The 11,236-nt window shown below is 39.0% G+C and overlaps 1 long non-coding RNA gene across 1 annotated transcript; it reads right to left on the reverse strand.

The window, feature by feature from the left end:
• Nucleotides 1-8,436: 8,436 nt before the first annotated feature.
• LOC120872987 lies at nt 8,437-10,698 on the reverse strand. Its single transcript, XR_005723380.1, has 2 exons — nt 10,581-10,698; nt 8,437-9,880 (listed from the first exon to the last, which is right to left on the reverse strand). It is a non-coding gene; the product is annotated as an uncharacterized LOC120872987 (long non-coding RNA).
• Nucleotides 10,699-11,236: the final 538 nt, after the last annotated feature.

Raw genomic sequence — 11,236 nt, forward strand, 5'->3', positions numbered from 1 at the left:
GAAGTACAGGCTTTCTCCTGAGCTCAGTGCATAGTACAAAGCACCCCATTTTTTTCTGTAGTTTTTAATTTGATTCAAAAAAATTAGGCCTTTTATCTACCCCCCTACCACATATGCATATACTGACTAGGCTCAAGCTATAAAAAGCAACTAATTTCCACCTGCCCTCCAAATATATTTTTTTAATTTCTTGTGTTTTTGTTATGGGTTTCTTCACTGATAAATGTTGTCTGAAACTCTTCTCTCCCAGATGTCCACTGTGAGAATTAGCCACTGTCTTCTCTGTCTTGCATACATCATATTAATATGTGTCATTGTTGATGTTTGGCACAAGAAAGGCATGTTTGATAAACATCTATTGAATTAGATAAATGCAAGGACCACAAGAGAAAATAAAAGACAAAAAAGGAAACACATTTGTAAAATCTCAGTGAATACATACTTCAGATTTTTGCATTTCATTGTATATAAACTATTAAATTTAAAGAAACAATGGTAAATAAATATTAACTCTAGTTAGTAATGTGCATACTGAAACAATCAGGAGGAGTGTACAGGTGTCTACCATCTACTTAGAAATGTGTAAAAAAATAGATGGATCAGTGATGGATAGAGGGACAGACAGATGGATAGACGTGTGATTTACAAAGCAAGTAAAATCAACATGGCAGAATTTAGGTGGTAGGTATGCGGTGGGGCTTCCCTGGTGGCTCAGCTGTTAAAGAATTCACTTGCAATGCAGGAGACCTGGGTTCGATCCCTGGGTTGGGAAGATCCCCTGGAGAAGGCAAAAGCTACCCACTCCAGTATTCTGGCCTGGAGAATTCCATGGATAGTATAGTCCATGGGGTTGCAAACAGTCAGACATGACTGAGTGGCTTTCACACATGTGGATACTGACTGTAAAATTCTTTTGACTTTGCTCTATATTTGAAAAATTTTATAATAAAATTCTGAGGATAGAAGATGAAAGAAAAGACTAACCAAGGAATATATAAATGCAACTAAAGCAATCAGCATGATCCCTCTTGACTCTGATAGTCAGCATTATCTTAATTTTTTTTTCATTAACTTATTTTTTAAGCAGCTACTATGGTTCACATAACAATGCTTTAAGATAGGTAGGAAGGAACCTTTGCAAAATATTTCCATGGGAGGAAGAAACTGCCAAAGGTCACCCAGGGGGCCCCTCCTTTTATGTATACTTACCCCCAAATTTATCCATCAGTCTGAGATGAAAATACAACTCATAGGTTTCAAGATTAATGATGGTATATGTATGTTTTTGAGGTATGGGCAGGGGCATTTTATGGAAACAGCCAACACAAGATTTGTAGCGGGATCACAGGAGCTCTGGCCTGAAGCTATTACATCATTCACATACAATATTTTATTTACTCGGATTTCAAGGAAATAAATTAAGGACACATTTGAGGGGTGAGAATGACGCTTTGGAAATCACATATATCTTTCTTTAGACTTTAGAATTTAGAGTAGACTAATAAATAAAGGCTGGGGTTGGCCGATTAGATCTAAGGAAGTTGGAGAAAACATTGCAATAATGGGGACCCAGGTTAGCTGGTTCCTTGGGATGAGCACCTAATTCACAAGTTAGTTCACCTACTTTATGACTGTCAGTGTTCTTCAAACTCTCCATACTTTAATTGCCTCTTCTGTGAAATACAGCAAGAGTCTCTTTCTGGATATCCTGCTCAGCAGAGCAGACTGAACAGATTGGTTTGTCTCTGATCCCTAACGAGTTCACTAGAATGAGAGTAAAAGTCTAAAAGCATAAAGAGAACAAAGGAGAGAATACAAGAAGAAAATGAATGAAACACAGAAAGCAGATGAATAAGTGAAAACTGATTTCGTTGAAGGGACATAGCTGAGGCCGCCAACCAAGGCAGGCCACTCGGTGTCTGTTTTGAGAAACGATCTGAAATCTCTGAAGGAAGAATGAGCTGGAAAACTGGACTCAAAGAGGGCTTCTTAAATGACTATACAAGGTTGCTTAGATGCTGAGGTCAGCTCCTCCATGCTATGGGATCAAGGTCACCACCATTTCCCAACTTCGGTAGAAAATTGTGAATGTAACACTTAGAGAAAGAGAACCAGAAACTCTAGCCCCAGGTCATGAGGTATGGATGAAGGTTTAAACGAGACAACAAATCAAATAAAGAGAGATTAAGACTGAAAGATGTCTATAGACTGAAAGATGAGACTCCACCTGAAGCCTCCTTTTCCTTTTTTTGGCTCCTGGAATTCTGGTGAGCAGATTTAGGAATTCTAGGAAATGTGAGGATTCATTACTGGGAAACCTGACCAACTCAACAAAAATTGAAAAAAAAAAATTAGACTAAGGGATGGATGGATAGGGAAAGATATTATGTAAAGTTTTTTTGAAATAAAAAGAGAGAGGAAAAAGAAGATGAAATATTTGACAGAGGAAGTGGATATAAAAGAACTGAATCTCATCTTCATGCTAAGAAGTAATACATGGTATCTAAAAATGAAAAAAAAAAATATGACCTTGGGCATATTACTTAGAAACACGAATGTAAATACTTGATGATGACAACCAAAGGATTTGAGAGCAGTTGTTTTGGGATAGAAGATACAAGGCTGAGGAAAGTTTGGGGGGGAAAACAGCTGATTTTTGTTACCTATGTTATGGAAGAATGTTATTACCAAAAAAAAAAAAAAACCAAACAAAAAAACAAACTATGCTCATATTTCACCTCTACAAAAAACTAATTTACCTTTACATAAGCTAGCTAACTTAGCCCTGGGATAACGCAGGCTGCTGCACATGGTAGGCAGTGGGTCCCAGAGGTTGAGATGTAAGCTCTGAGCTAAGTAGTCTGGTTTTCCTCTGGCTCCATGGCCTTACAAGCTGTGCGGCCTTGGGAAACTTATTTTGCTCTCATTGCCTCAATTCGTCTATCTGTAAATTGAAGACAATTTCATAATAAACATGAAGGACCTATTGCACAGCTTGCTGCGAGGGTTAGAGGAATAGTAAGTTTTTGGTGAGTTAGTTTTCAGCTAAGTAGGAAATGCTAAAAATGTATATTATCATTGTTATACACAGCTGATTATCATCATTATACAAAGTGACAGAAGAGTGATGTTCATATACTATATATATATATGTAAAATATATAGTAAATAATAAAAAGATAATAAGATCTATATTGAGATGTTTGGTATAGTTTTTAAAAATAGGAAAATCCTAGAAATATAAGCAACATATGAAGAGCGATTTCCTTAGTCGTGAACTTTTCTGCATTTTCAAATTTTTCTACAGTAAACATATCTCACTTTTATAATCAGAAACAAAACCTTGATTTTAAAATGCAAATGAGCTTTGGAAGATAAATCTGGCTGTCTCAGGGAGAAATGATGTGAAGATTAAATGAGAAATGGTAACATCTGGCGCAGTCAGACAAGGTATTAGCTTTGTCCAAAGGTAATATTCCAAAAGGAGGTGATTTCACTAGTTTTGTCCCATCTGGGCTCCAGTTGTGACCATCTCCACCAGTATCTGCAGAAGTTCTTTTAATCACATGCATGTGCAACAGTGATAAAATGTTAAATCAAAAATAACAAACTATTAGTCTTAAGAACTGCTATACATCAGTGTTTAACTGGTAGTAAACAATTTAAAATATTTATTGATTGAACGGATAAAATCTATTGGGATAAGAACTACATATAGCTTACTGTGTCATTATCTCAACTGTAATATTGTAAAACAACCTACAAGGGTTGCTGACTGTATTCCTGATAAAAACTTTTAATTCTCTGTCCATCAGGAAATTATCCAATCACTGCCATGGGGGCCAGAGTATCAGTGAAGTTTCTTCTGGACTTTTCCCCAGTGCTGCCCGCATTCTGTTGATTTGCTTCTATCTAGTCCTCTCTGTTCCTCTTCACATTCACCGCATTCCACTCTCTTTTATCAAAGTTCTTGCATAAAATCCCTGGCTCTTGTTGACATTCTCATTGATGTTCACTTTATGTAACTTAACATGGCAAAGGAATCTTGCTTCCCTCCAAAATGTGTGCCACATGGTTTCACTCATTCATTCTCTCACTCACTCATTCGTTCTGTCAACAAATGAGCATTGAGACGGTACTATGTTCCTGATGTGTGATGAGCAAGATATAGTTCCAGAGCTTGAAAACTGGAAGTCTAGTGGAGGCAACAAACATTTCACTTTATATCCACAAGGGAGGGCACGCATGCCTCAGTAGAGGTAAACACAGGGTGCTAAAAGGCACGTATAAGGAAGCACCTGATTCAGAGAAGGTGAGTCAGGCTGGACTTCTTGGGGCAGGGAAACTGATAATTACCTCTGTTCCACTTCTCTATGGAAAGTTTTTCATTCTTTCCAACTGGTGCTCCATTACATTCTTCAGTTATTTCTTGGGCAGGGATAGTTTCCTAATACTACAAGTGATCTCCAGTTAGTCTGAAAAATGACACATCAGTGTAATGTCATCAAATAAACCCCACATTGACAACAGCTCAGAGAACTCCTGCTTAACTTTTTCTCATCCTACCCTCTAAGCAAAGTTCTGAGTTCCATAGAGCTTAGGAGCACATCTGTCCTGCTCATGTTTTAACAAAAGTGTTTAGCACTGTTTCTCACATAGCAGGTGCTTCATGAGTAAATAAATAAGTGAATGGACTGTAGGGGATAGTCAATGTCCATTTATCTTTCAAATTAAATGGCTGGATGAGATTCTCACCAAGTCCTGTTTCAGCACGGAAATGCCTTAGTTAATATGTCCAGTGGATCTTTTCATAAGAATGCGGCTTCTCTGGGCTTTCTTTCAACTGCCTCAAAGAAAAAGATATCAAACAGTAAACCAAGAGGCTTGGAATCAAATGCTTAAGGACCAAATGTATGACATAATGGACTTAAACCCTGGAAAGAGACACACCTGCATTCAGATCTTGGTGCTACCAGTCATTAATTGTGAATCCCAGGGTCTATTCGAGCCCCTTCTGTGGGTCTTGGCTTTTACCATCCTCAAAAGAGAAATGGCAATGTGTGTGACATGCAGAAGGCACTTAATACAAATTCGTTGAGTGAATGAACTCAACAGGAAGCTAAATGAAATAACCTATCTGTCTCACCTGACATAAGCATTCAGGTGTTCATTTCCTCCTTCCACACAATTTACAGTCAAATACAAGTAAACAGGAAGCTGGCAGGAGTAATGATTCCTCTGGACTTGAAGGAAAGTATACATTATGTCAAATTAAAAAAAAATAATAAAACTGCACCATTTTCCTACGTTTCCAATGGAATTTAAATAGAAAAGAACAAGTGAAATGAGACAAGCAATTTATTAATCCATTTCACCATAGGCCCCCTATTACATTATCTTTAAGGTCCTTTAACAAACAGAAATTAATTTTCAGACCCACAAGTTGTTGGCACATTGATAGACTCCTTAATTACAGGGTCTTTGGTTTAGAAAATAAAGATTGATTATTTTAGACTACATTTCACTTAGTTATGGATGAGACCCTGAATATTTGCACAGAGAAATTATTTCAAAGTTATTATGATTAATAAGTGTTATGGACAGGATGTCTGAGTTTTTGAAAAATCTGAGACAATGAAAATATTTTCTAGGGTATCTGAAAGGATTGTTCTGAGGTAGATGATAGGAAATTGGGAAAATGAATTGTGCTTGTTTATGCAACAAATATTTATTTGCTTCTTTCTAAATACCAAATCCTGCGTTGGCCCCGGGAGGTCCAAAGTAGGACTAGACATGATTTCTGCCCCAAGAAGATAACGATATAATGGAGGAAACCAAATCTTACACAAATAAATTCAATGAGGTAATAGAAGTGTCATGATACAGTTCAGAGAGGACTCTCAAATGTGCAGTTTTATCTGATGTGCTAGATAAACAAACACACACTACCTCATACACAATAGGACATGAGCTAAAGTTGCGGAGATCAGGAAGGGCTTCCTGGGTGGACAAGGGCAGGGAAGAAGTGCCCAATAGGGGAACTAGCCTGAGCAAAGGCAGCACTGTGCTTCCAGGCCCCTTCCAGGAGCTTGACTGCGGAGTGGAAGGTATCTGGGGTGAACAGCAAGGATGAGGTCAGGAAGGTGAACTGTCCATTGGAAGTTTGCAAACAAATAAGGAAAATGATGACAGTCACATTTGAAGGAGATGATTATTCTGGTGTCGACATGGAGGCCTGAAGATGGCTAAATCTGGCCCTCTGAGAAACAACATGGATAAAGAAGGGGAGGGTAATGCTGGAATCCAAAATGGCTATGGAATGCAGTAAAGGTTAAGGTGACCCTCAGGTTTCTAACTCAGGGTACTAAGTTGTGAGGTAAAGAGTGAAGTCACTCAGGGAGTTAGGCAACTCAGACAGAGAAATAAAGTTTGATGGGCTGGATAGATTTTGAAAAAGAAATGTTCACAGAGATCTGAACTAGAGGTGCTTTTCATTCATTAGAGACATATTCTTAACTAGATATGAAAAAGTATTTGACATAGTTAAATCTTGGTTTTACAAGTAAGGATCCAAGCTCTTGTAACCGTCTAGCTACCATAACACTGAGCAACGTGGAATGCTTTATGCTTTAGCCTTGCCAATGGAGTCTAAGTGGAAACACCATTCCTGGTTATTTTTGTGGCGGCTGTTTGAGATTCATTGCCTGCTTCTAAAAATGGGAGAGAGCCCTCTACTTGATTCACAAGGTTAGGATATTAGGCGAAGGTGTGGCTAGAGGTGATGAAAAATACAGAAATCCATAGCTTCTCTCAAGCCAGGTTCCAAGCCTATATCTGTGTGTTTAGTTATATAAGAATAAAAATTGTAGAAGAATAAAATCTAACTTCAGGGCAACCTGAAGTGACTTCCATCTTTTTCCTGTGGGTAATCCATGAGATGAGGTTCTGCTCCTAATTTGTCCCTTTTTGTTCTATCTGTATCATATCCCTTGGCAGGAGAGTTCAAGGAAACAGCAGTGATGACAGAGAGAAGACATCACTGGATGGCCAGCTAAGGGGGAGCCAGGACAAACACACAGCAAACAAGTTCTATGTGGCTGCTACTGCTGCTAAGTCGCTTCAGTCGTGTCCGACTCTGTGCGACCCCATAGACCGCAGCCCACCAGGCTCCCCCATCCCTGGGATTCTCCAGGCAAGAACACTGGAGTGGGTTGCCATTTCCTTCTCCAATGTATGAAACTGAAAAGTGAAAGTGAAGTCGCTTAGTCATGTCTGACTCTTCACGACCCCATGGACTGCAGCCTACCAGGCTCTTTCGTCCATGGGATTTGCCAGGCAAGAGTACTGGAGTGGGGTGCCATTGCCTTCTCCATTCTATGTGTATAGACTGTGTGAAATAGGGATTGTTTCATGACTTATGAAAAAGCAAACATTCAGAGAAGGGAATATAAAGTCCTGAACAGGCAGAGATCTTTTCACGTCCAATCTTTCGATGTAACATCTCTTAGACCAAATCCCCACAGAAACAGGCAGTCTTATCTAATAGTGTTATTCACTCAGTTGTGTTCTACTCTTTGCAACCCCGTGGATGGTAACCCACCAGGCTTCTCTGTCCATGGAATTCTCCAGGCAAGAATACTAGAGTAGGTAGCCATTCTCTTCTCCAGGGGGATCTTCCCAGCCCAGAGGTTGAACCCAGTCTCCTGCACTGCAGGCAGATTCTTTACCATCTGAGCCACCAGGGAAGCTCTGTCCTATGTATAGGAACCTCCAAAAAAAAAAAAAAAATGGGTTGGAACTCTGACTCAGTCACTCCGTATATGACCTGGGGGAAAACTGCTGAATCATGTATTTAGCAGTGATTATAAGAATATATAAGAATTATAAAAATAGTTCACATTTTACAGGTGAGGAAACTAAGGTGCAAATAGAGGTTAGAGGCGGCTCATAAAGGAGCTCAGGCTTCATCCTGTCTCCTGATGACTATCATGAATATTTTCTATAGGAGATAGTAAAGGAGAACACTATTCGACTAGAGCGGGTAGCAAGACTATGAACCTGCATTGAGTTCCTCGGAATCATATCAGTATTTTTCCTATCTTCTCGGATCTGTTTAGGGTTTGGGGCTTCCAGGGTAATTTGGGCAAAAATATTTAAATAATTTATCAATCCTGTGCTTTGCTTAGGCTATTTAGCTCTGGCCTAAGGACTCAAACCAGGAGTCTCACTTACCAGTAAAGGCTATCAATCATTCAATCCATCCTTGTCCCCAGCCCACTGAGAAGAGCTGGAGTAGCTAAAGGGAAGTTTGCTATCACTTATGGAACAGCCAGCACATAAATATGGTCATTCAACATGCATGCCTTTTAAAAAAGAATTTTTTTCTGTAATAAAGACAGGTAATGATTATCAGGGCAAGACCCACAAAATAGCAGATAAGAAATAAAATATGCTTTTATTAAGTCTCCATTTCTACATGGTGGAAAAGGAAATAATAACAGAAGGCAGAGCTAGTGGCTGAGAAAATATTGCCAAGGGTGGAATCTAAATACTTGACTATGAAGCAAAGAAGCAGTGAGTTAAATATGTTGGTGAAATCATAATGAAATTTCAAGTTCTCCACTGACCTTATGTGCAATGTTTCTTTGTTCCCATTTTAAGCTCAAGGTGGACCCTTTAAGTCCTTTTTTTTTTTTTTTGGCTTTTTCTAATCTCTCTTGATTTCATTTAAAGAAGTATTTAGCCATAGTTAGGCTCAAATAAATCCTCTGATTCATTAGGATTCATTGAGATTTTATAATATGCTATTTTAAATAATACTGTAATTAACATTCTTTGTGCTCTGTGTTCTTATTCTCTGGTAATCTCTCTTTTGTCTCACCTCTGTGTGCTGACTTAAAGCTATTATACTCAATTTCATATGCGTGTGTGTAGCTATATATATATATATATAATTTCATACATGTATATATAGATATATATATAATTTTGCTGGTAGGTTGCCTAGGCTAGATTCTGATTGCTTTTATTTTGCAGGTCACTACAATGTCATATTCTTATTGAAGTCTTTAGTAAACTGCACTCTGTGCTAGGAGGAAAGTAGAAACATGCTAATTTTCCTTCTCTTCTATCCTTAGGAAAAAAAAACCTCATATTTTGGCAGCTTGATGAATTTAAAAATCAGGCTTTAAAGTTTTATTAAGTTTCAGGTAACAGTAAATTAAAATCTCATTCACAGATGCTTCATTAATTTCACTTGTTACCAATAAATGCATCTACATTTCTTGATACATTTGAATGTGTCCTATAAATATATATTAATAATGAATTCCCAGCAAGAAATATAACACATTGTTGTGTAAAGCATGTTATAATGACAAGTATTTTTAAAGTATGTGTTTAATACATAATTCAAATGATCAAGATGTGGGTGTATAAATCACAGCAGTTTAGAAATGAACTTTTCAAATTTGTATATGTAAATTTCTAGCGAGAATCTATTTCTTTCTCTTTTTTTGTGAATGTGTGGGTTTGAATAATTACTTGATAGGAATCCACACATATTAATGGTTTCTAAGCATGTCATAATTAATTTGTCCTCCTAAATGTAGTACAAAGGTAATTTTTTTCTTTAAATTACTTTAACTGAAACAGTAAAACAGTAAAAATGCCATGGCTTACATATACCACATAGAATATCTTAACCATGGCTTTCCTCTTAGTTCAATGAGTTCTGAATAGGCTGGGTCACTCTTTTGACTTTTGTGTGGTTTAGACTGAGAGCTGAGGAACTTGGAATGTAGACTGAAGGAAAAAGAGCCAGGCACACCCAAACTGTCTCCTCTCCCTGGCGACTGTAGCCTCAAATTTTCTCCTGATGCTGTCCAAAATAAGGATCGTTGGCAGGAAAGGGAGCTGACACTGGTTTTAAGGGGATGACCTTATTACCTCACTCTCATCACCAAGAATTAAAATTGAAACTATGCCTGAGCACAGTTGGTCCCACTTTAGAAAGAAGGTCTGATCATCCCCAGTTATCTCACCATAAAGAAGACTGCCTTAGCGCTAGTGCGTCTCTGGCTGTGCTGCGCTCACTCAGTCGTGTTCGACTCTCTGTGACCCCATGGACTGCAGCCCACCAGGCTCCTCTGTCCATGGGATTCTCCTAGAATACTGGAGCAGGTTACCATTTCCCTCCTCCAGGGAGCCTTCCCAACCCAGGGATCAAACCCACGTCTCAGGTCTTCTGCACTGGGAGGCAGATTCTTTACCACTAGCAACGGCAACCCACTCCAGTGTTCTTTCCTGGAGAATCCCAGGGACAGAGGAGCCTGGTGGGCTGCCGTCTATGGGGTCGCACAGAGTCGGACACGGCTGAAGTGACTTAGCAGCAGCAGCACCATCTGTAAAGCCTGCATTTCTGGCTACTGAAAGTGTCTGTGCAAACCAGAAAACCACTTGACAAGGAAGGTGGCTTCCTCTAGAAGACTGTGAAAGTGTCTTTCGACTCGGTTATTTTATGATTCTCTCTCTAGGTCAAAGTCTTGTGAGAGAAAACAACAGCTCTTGTGGATTCTTACCTCAGCAGGGCAAATACTTTCAGGCCACCTCGCTTGGTTTTCTCCTCCATGAGATTAATTCAGAGTCTGGTATCTCACAACCTTAGAGAGTTGAAATAGAGGCTGCTTCTTGACATTTTCCTGCAAAGAGATGTCAAGTTAAAGAAACCAGTGTTGAAGGATAGAAGAGTGAAATGCTTCAATTAAAATCATACAGCAAATTAAGTCAGGTCTTGTTATAGCTTGAATTGTGTCCCCAGAAATTCATATATTGATGTCCTGACCCTCAGTACCTCAGGATGTCACCTTACATGGAAATACGGTCGTTGTAGATATAATTAGTTATGATGAGTTCATTAGGGTGGGCGCTAATACAATATGACTGCATTTGTGTTCAGCCGCTCAGTTGTGTCTGACTCTTTGTGACCCCGTACACTGTAGCCCACCAGGCTCCTCTGTCCATGGGATTACACCAGCAAGAATACTGGAGTGGGTTGCCATTTCCTCCCCCAGGGGATCTTCCTGACCCAGGGATTGAAGTGGCATCTCCTGAGGCTCCTGCACTGGCAGACAGATTCTTTACCACTGAGACACTTGGGAAGCCCCTGCAGTATGACTGGTGTCCTTATAAACAAAGGAGAAATTTTGGGCACAGATAGAAATGCACACAGGAAAAA

Source organism: Oryx dammah, unplaced genomic scaffold (assembly GCF_014754425.2).
Source record: "Oryx dammah isolate SB20612 unplaced genomic scaffold, SCBI_Odam_1.1 HiC_scaffold_13, whole genome shotgun sequence".
Lineage (NCBI taxonomy): Eukaryota > Metazoa > Chordata > Mammalia > Artiodactyla > Bovidae > Oryx > Oryx dammah.